The following is an 8,288-nucleotide window of genomic DNA, read 5'->3' as shown; positions in this document are numbered from 1 at the left end:
TATGTCGATTTTAGAGGTTGTGTTTTGGTTTAAGTTTTCAGTCTAATGTATGGATAGATTATACATGTTTTGTTTATGGGTTGAGTTTAAGCGATAGGTTTACGGGCCGAGTTTGCGATCCGATTTTTGAGACTGAGTTTACAGATCAAGTGTACGAGTGTGGTTTACTAGTCATTTTTTCGGGTTGACTTTGCAGATCCAGTTCACGGGTCCATTTTACCAGTGAGTTTAGGGTCTAACTTATGGACATATGAGGTGGGTTGACAAATCGAGATTACGGGTCCTGTTTTTTAGGTCAAATTTAATGGCCGAGTTTACTAGTTAGATTTACAGGATGTGTTTTAGAATCGAGATTGCAGTTCGTGATTAGGACCGTGTTATACAATATCAAATTTTATGGTTTGTTTTACGCCTCATGTTTTCTTTTTGACTTTATGGTTGAATTTACAAGTCTACTATAGGGGTTGTGTTCATAAGAGAAGCTTACGATCGACATTATTGGATAAGTTTATGGGCCATAATAACGGGTCAAGTTTTCATGCCGAGTTTACGGGTCAGATTTATAGGGAGACTTTACTGGTACTATTTACCGGTCTCGTTTATCTGTTGTGCTTCGTTTTACTTTTCAAGCCAAGTTTACGGATCGGATTTATGAAACGTGTTTTACAGTTCAAATTGTTTGATCAAGTTTACGGGTCGAGTTTATGGGTCGTGAATTTTTTGTCATATTTTACGGAGAAATTTCATTTCGATTTACCCGTTGATGATTTCGGTTCGGGTTTATACTCGAATTTACAGGTGAAATTTGTGTGATGTCTTAATGGTTGAAGTTTATGGAATAGGCTTACAGCCAAGTTTACGGGTGTTGTTTCAACACATTTTACGAGGTCGAATTTTATGTCTATTTTCGAGGTTGTGTTTTTGGTTTGAGTTTTCAGTCTAATGTATTGATAAATTATACATGTTTTGTTTATGGGTTGAGTTTATGCGATAGGTTTACGGGCGGAGTTTGCGATCCGAGTTTTCAGACCGAGTTTACAGATCAAGTGTACGAGTGTGGTTTACTGGACATTTTTTAGGGTTGACTTTGCAGATCCAGTTCACGGGTCCATTTTACTAGTGAGTTTAGCGTCTAACTTAAGGACATATGAGGTTTGTCTACAGATTGAGATTACGGGTCCTGTTTTTTAGGTCAAATTTGATGGCCAAGTTTACTAGGTAGATTTACAGGACGTGTTTTAGAATCGAGATTGTACTTCGTGATTAGGGTCGTGTTATACAAGGTCAAATTTTAAGGTTTGTTTTACGCCTCATGTTTTCTTCTTGACTTTATGGTTGAATTTACAAGTCTACAATAGGGGTTGTGTTCATAGGAGAATTTACGATCGACTTTATTGGATAAGTTTATGCGCCATAGTAACGGGTCAGGTTTATAGGGAGACTTTACTAGTACTATTTACGGGTCTCGTTTATCTGTTGTGCTTCGTTTTACTTTTCCAGCCAAGTTTACGGATCAGATTTACGAATCGTGTTTTATAGTTCAAATAGTTTAATCAAGTTTACGGGTCGAGTTTATGGGTCATGGTTTTTGCTCATATTTTACGGGTCAAAATATTTTGTCGATATAACCGGTGATTATTTCGGTTAAGGTTTATGCTCGAATTTATAAGTGAAATTTGTGTGATGTCTTAATGGGTGAAGTTTTTGGAATATGCTTACAGCCGAGTTTACGGATGTTATTTCGCCAAACATTTTACAAGGTCGAATTTTGTCTCGATTTTTGAGGTTGCGTTTCTGGTTTGAGTTTTCAGTCTAATTTACTGATAGATTAGACATGTTTTGTTTATAGGTTGAGTTTATGCGATAGGTTTACGAGCCGAGTTTGCGATCCGAGTTTTCAGACCGAATTTACGGATCAAGTGTACGTGTCTGGTTTACTGGTCATTTTTTCGGGTTGACTTTGCATATCCAGTTCACGGGTCAATTTTACTAGTGAGTTTAGGGTCTAACTTATAGACATATGAGGTAGGTTGACAAATCGAGATTATGGGTCTTCTTTTATAAGTCAAATTTGATGGTCGAGTTTACTAGTCAGATTTACAGGACGAGTTTTAAAATCGAGATTGCAGTTCGTGATTAGTAACATGTTATACAAGGTCAAATTTTAAGGTTTGTTTTACGCCTCATGTTTTCTTTTTGACTTTATGGTTGAATTTACAAGTCTACTATCGGGGTTGTCTTCATAAGAGAAGTTTACGATCAACTTTGTTGGATAAGTTTATGGGCCGTAGTAACGGGTCAAGTTTTCATGCTGAGTTTACGGGTCAGGTTTATAGGCAGACTTTACTGGTACTATTTACGGGTCTTGTTTATCTGTTGTGCTTCGTTTTACTTTTCAAGCCAAGTTTACGGATCGGATTTACGAATCGTGTTTTATAGTTCAAATAGTTTAATCAAGTTTACGGGTCGAGTTTATGGGTCGTGATTATTGCTCATATTTTACGGGGTGAAATATTTTGTCGATATAACCGGTGATTATTTCGGTGCGGGTTTATGCTCGAATTTATAGGTGAGATTTGAGTGATGTCTTAATGGGTGAAGTTTATGGAATATGCTTACAGCCGAGTTTACGAATGTTATTTCGCCAGGCATTTTACGAGGTCGAATTTTATGTCGATTTTAGAGGTTGTGTTTTTGGTTTGAGTTTTTAGTCTAATATATGGATAGATAATACATGTTGTGTTTATGGGTTGAGTTTATGGGATAGGTTTACGTGTCGAGTTTGAGAATTTGAATTTTCAGACCAAGTTTACAGGTCAGGTGTACGAGTGTAGTTTACTGGTCATTTTTTCTGGTTGAATTTGCAGATCCAGTTCACGAGTCAATTTTACTTGTGAGTTTACGGGTCTAACTTATGGACATATGAGGTGGGTTGACAAATCGAGATTACGGGTCCTGTTTTTTAGATCAAATTTAATGGCCAAGTTTACTAGTTAGATTTACAGGACGTGTTTTAGAATCGAGATTGCAGTTCGTGATTAGGACCGTGTTATACAAGGTCAAATTTTAAGGTTTGTTTTACGCCTCATGTTTTCTTTTTGACTTTATGGTTGGATTTACAAGTCTACTGTAGGGCTTGTGTTGGTAAGAGAAGTTTACGATCAACTTTATTGGATAAGTTTATGGGCCGTAGTAACGTGTCAAGTTTTCATGCTGAGTTTACGGGTCAGCTTTATAGACAGACTTTACTAGTACTATTTACGGGTCTCGTTTATCTGTTGTTCTTCATTTTACTTTTCAAGCCAAGTTTACGGATCAGATTTATGAATCGTGTTTTATAGTTCAAATAGTTTAATCAAGTTTACGGGTCGAGTTTATGGGTTGTGATTTTTGCTCATATTTTACGGGTCGATATATTTTGTCGATATAACCGGTGATTATTTCGGTTTGGGTTTATGCTCGAATTTACAGGTGAAATTTTTGTGATGTCTTAATGGGTGAAGTTTATGGAATATGCTTACAACTTTGTTTACGGATGTTAGTTCGCCAAACATTTTACGAGGTCGAATTTTATGTCGATTTTAGAGGTTGTGTTGTTGGTTTGAGTTTTCAGTCTAATATATGGATAGATTATACATGTTGTGTTTATGGGTTGAGTTTATGGGATAGGTTTACGGGCCGAGTTTGCGATCCGCGTTTTCAGACCGAGTTTACGGATCAAGTGTACGAGTGTAGTTTTCTTGTCATTTTTTCGGGTTGACTTTGCAGATCTAGTTTACGGATCAATTTTACCAGTGAGTTTATGTAAGACCCAGGAAAAAAAATGTTAATGGCTTGGTTAATATAATTAATTAATTTAATTTAATTAGGTTATTAAATTATGAAATAGGAAATAATTATTATGTGAGAAATTTAAGTTATTGTGGTATTTATAATAATTATTTAAGTGATTTAAGGAATTACGGTTAGTAAAGTATAAATGGTTTAATTTTTATAATGCATATGATATCATGTGATGTTATGTAGCGTAGTGGTGAAAGTGTAATGCATTGGATAGCCTAGTGGTGAAAGTTGCGTTTTTGATTTTTTTAGAATTCAAAACTTTTCTCTCCTTTAAAGGTGTGGGGCCCATGCAGCGTAAATGGATTGTGTTTCCATGGGCATGCAGAAATATTAAATAGATTGTGTTTCTAGGGGCCTGCGAAAATAACGCTGCAACCAATTTATGTTCGTTGCTCATTTTCTTTCTATTTTATCTTCTGTTTTTTTTTATCTTTTAGAGTTAAATGATAAGGAAAAATAAAATGGGCTAAAAAATGTTAACAGAATTATTGGGTGGGATTAGATAAAGCTAAACCCTAGAAATTTTCTTTAGAGAAAAGAGTGAGACGGGAGAAGGAAAAGAGAGGAAGGGTGCAAGTTAGAGTTTTCAGTGGTAGAGAAGAGGAATCATCTAGAGAGGTAGGGGAAGCTATATCTATTTTTTTTCTTGTTTTCGTGTGCTTGATGCATGAAGCTTAATATTTTTTTTCTTCTCTATGCTTTGGTTGTTTGGTGATGGGTTCTTGGAGAATTTGCATGCTGTTATAGATTGATGATGAGGGTTGTTCTGCTTTTGTTTTTTTTTTAGTGTTCGAACCCACTATTGATGAATACACCCACTTGCTTTTCTTTTCATTGCTTACTTGCGTGAGGTTTGTCTTGGATGAGTTATTGCGCTGCCACCGTTTGGGTAGGGATATACCTTCGTTTACGCTGTTTTGGTGTGCAACGTTGAAGAGGTTGTTGGTGCAGTATAAACGTGCGTGCATGCAGTTCGTTTGGGTTCTGTTGAGGTTGTTTAGTGTTCTTATGGTAATGTGGTTCATATTCTTGGGTGGATGTTTCTTACTACAAATCTAGTTGTTGAGGTTTGGAGGTAAATGGGTTCATGAATATACACGGTGCGGCAGTTGGTTCATGGTGTAGAAGTGGGTTAATGGTGCAACAGTTTGGGTTGCATGGGTTCATGCGTTGGTTCTTTTATTTTTTTCTTTTTGGCTTACCTTTTCATAGTAAACTGTAGAGTACATGTTCATGGGGTGCAAAGAGATTCACGGGTTTCCATTTTTCTTCCTTCTTCTAAGTTCTTTCTCTTCTTTATTCTTTAATTATAATCAATACATGAGGTATTATTTTGGCTTTTCCTTTGGAGTTGAGAGTGCAGATTGTCTCACAGAAATAGGGGTTCCTTTCGGGAAATATTATTTTGCTGCGTCACTGGAGAATTGCATGGTTTGGTTTTGTGTTTCTTCACTTTGTAGGGATGAGAATGGGTTCCTAAACTTTTTCTCTTTCTTCCCTTTCCATTTATTTCACATAAAGGCATGTTTTGTTTTGCTCTTTCACGTCTCCAGCTGTTCCTCTCTCCTTCTCTTAATTTTTTTTTCTCTTTCTTTTACTCTTTCTATTAATACCACACGTAAATACATGAGGTGGTGGGGGGCCACGGGGTTGTTTTGTGTTTTTCTTTCTTTCTCTAAACCAATCATATCTCTTTTGATGAAGTTGGGTTCCTTCATTTTTGGTGCAGACCGTGCCATGGGGTTCTCCCTCCTTTAGCTTAAGAATTCATGTGAATAAAGGGTGAAAAGTTGTTGGTCTTTGCTTGCTTTATTTTCTATTGTTGTGCGAAAAGAAATTTGGGGTAGCGTGTTCACTGTGTTATACATGATAAGTTATTTCGTTGTTCTCTTTAGAAATATTTAAGTGCAGGTTAAACTTTAAATTATTTTTCGTTGTTCCCGTGTATTTTATTAAATATTTGGTGTGTATTAAATATGCAAGCGATAAATGAATTTGGTTTGGTTATGAGACTTTATTTTTCAAGCATGATGTGATGGTGTATATTTAGTTGGCAATACGAAATTCTCATGAGTAGAATGTTGACAGTATTTTGATTTGCTTCAAAACTCTTGCTGGAATTTAATGAAGATTTTAGATGAAAGTTATGCTATGTTTGGTTTAGTATGATTGTTTGGATTTGGGGTTTGTGTGTTCAAACCAAGGATGAAATGTGACTATAATGCTTCCTTGTTACTTGAATGCGACGTTGAGTATTATTGGACATGTTTTATTTATGAATTTCTTTTATGAATATCATTGTTTATGGTTAGCTTACCCCTATTTGTTTGTTTGTGTGTTTGTTGCATGTGCGATGATCGTATAACGTGTGTGTTATACGGGAGCAGACGACAAAGCAGATATTTCTGATTCGAAGTAGATTTCGGAAAGGATGGAGTGAATTCGGGGAATTATGGTTTCTTTTGTTGATTTAAATCAAACAGTGAAGACTATGAAATTTTCTTTTGATTCCTAGTATTTAGTTCGAACTTTATTTTTTTAATTATTATTATTTCAAATTAGCATTTGGATTACCTATTTACATTTATATTTGAAAGTAATTTTTATTATTATTAAGTGTCTTTTCGTGATACATTTATTTTAATTTTAAGTAAATGAACTATAACACCTTCTCGTGACATCCTAAAATTGGGGTGTTACAGTTTAAGGGTCTAACTTATGGACATATGCGGTGGGTTTACAAATCGAGATTACGGGTCCTGTTTTTTAGGTCAAATTTGATGGCCGAGTTTACTAGTCAAATTTACAAGATGTGTTTTAGAATCGAGATTGCAGTTCGTGATTAGGATCGTGTTATACAAGGTAAAATTTTAAGGTTTGTTTAACGCCTCATGTTTTCTTTTTGACTTTATGGTTGAATTTACAAGTCTACTATAGGGGTTGTATTCATAAGAGAAGTTAACGATCAACTTTATTGGATAAGTTTATAGGCCGTGTTAACGGGTCAAGTTTTCATGACGGGTTTACGGGTCAGGTATAGAGGCAGACTTTACTGGTACTATTTACGGGTCTCGTTTATTTGTTGTGCTTCGTTTTAGTTTTTTAACCAAGTTTACGGATCGGATTTACGAATCGTGTTTTACAGTGCAAATAGTTTAATCTAGTTTACGGGACGAGTTTATGGGTCGTGATTTTTGCTAATATTTTACGGGGTGAAATTTTATTTTGATTTAACCGCTGATTATTTCGGTTCGGGTTTATGCTCGAATTTACAGGTGAAATTTGTTTTATGTTTGAATGGTTGAAGTTTATGTAATATGCTTATAGCCGAGTTTACGGGTGTTAATTCAACACATTTTACGAGGTCAAATTTTATGTCGATTTACGAGGTTGTGTTTTTGGTTTGAGTTTTCAGTCTAATGTATGGATAAATTGTACATGTTTTATTTATGGGTTGAGTTTATGCGATAGGTTTACGGGCCGAGTTTGCGATCCGAGTTTTCAGACCGAGTTTACAGATCAAGTGTACGTGTCTAGTTTACTGGTCATTTTTTCCGATTGACTTTGCAGATCCAGTTCACGGGTCAATTTTACTAGTGAGTTTAGGTTCTAACTTATAGACATATGAGGTGGGTTGACAAATCGAGATTATGGGTCTTGTTTTATAAGTCAAATTTGATGGTCGAGTTTACTAGTCAGATTTATAGTACAAGTATTAAAATCGAGATTGCAGTTCGTGATTAGGAACGTGTTATACAAGGTCAAATTTTAAGGTTTGTTTTACGCCTCATGTTTTCTTTTTGACTTTATGGTTGAATTTACATGTCTACTATAGGGGTTGTGTTCATAAGAGAAGTTTACGATCGACTTTATTAGATAAGTTTGTGGGCCCTAGTAACGGGTGAAGTTTTCGTGCCGAGTTTACGGGTCAGGTTTAGGCAGACTTTAGTGGTACTATTTACGGATCTCGTTTATCTTTTGTGCTTCGTTATACTTTTCAAGCCAAGTCTATGGATCGTTTTTACGAATCGTGTTTTACAGTTGAAATAGTTTATTCAAGTTCACAGGTCGAGTTTATGGGTCATGATTTTTGCTTATATTTTATGGGGTGAAAATTTATTTTGATTTAACCGACGATTATTTCAGTTCGGGTTTATGCTCGATTTTATAGGTTAAATTTGTGTGATGTCTTAATATGGGAAAATTATGGAATATGCTTACAGCCTAGTTTACGGATGTTATTCCGCCAAACATTGTACAAGGTCGAATTTTATGTCGACTTTAGAGTTTGTGTTTTTGGTTTAAGTTTTCAGTCTTATGTATGGATAGATTATACATGTTTTTTGTTTATGGGTTGAGTTTATGCGATAGGTTTACGGGCCGAGTTTGCGATCCGTGTTTTCAGGCCGAGTTTACGAATCAAGTGTTGGAGTGTAGATTACTGG

The 8,288-nt window shown here is 35.5% G+C and overlaps 1 long non-coding RNA gene across 1 annotated transcript; it reads left to right on the top strand.

Annotated features, from left to right (window-relative positions):
* The first annotated feature begins 4,188 nt into the window (after positions 1-4,188).
* LOC146888346 (uncharacterized) lies at positions 4,189-6,459 on the top strand. The gene is made up of 2 exons (XR_014986203.1): positions 4,189-4,461; positions 6,231-6,459. It is a non-coding gene; the product is annotated as an uncharacterized LOC146888346 (long non-coding RNA).
* Positions 6,460-8,288: the final 1,829 nt, after the last annotated feature.

The sequence above is a fragment of the Vigna unguiculata genome, chromosome 2, assembly GCF_037176805.1.
Source record: "Vigna unguiculata cultivar grain cowpea cultivar isolate G323 ecotype 2 chromosome 2, ASM3717680v1, whole genome shotgun sequence".
Classification (NCBI taxonomy): Eukaryota; Viridiplantae; Streptophyta; class Magnoliopsida; order Fabales; family Fabaceae; genus Vigna; species Vigna unguiculata.
Note: the sequence above shows the minus strand (reverse complement) of the source record. Positions and strands in the feature narration are given on the sequence as shown.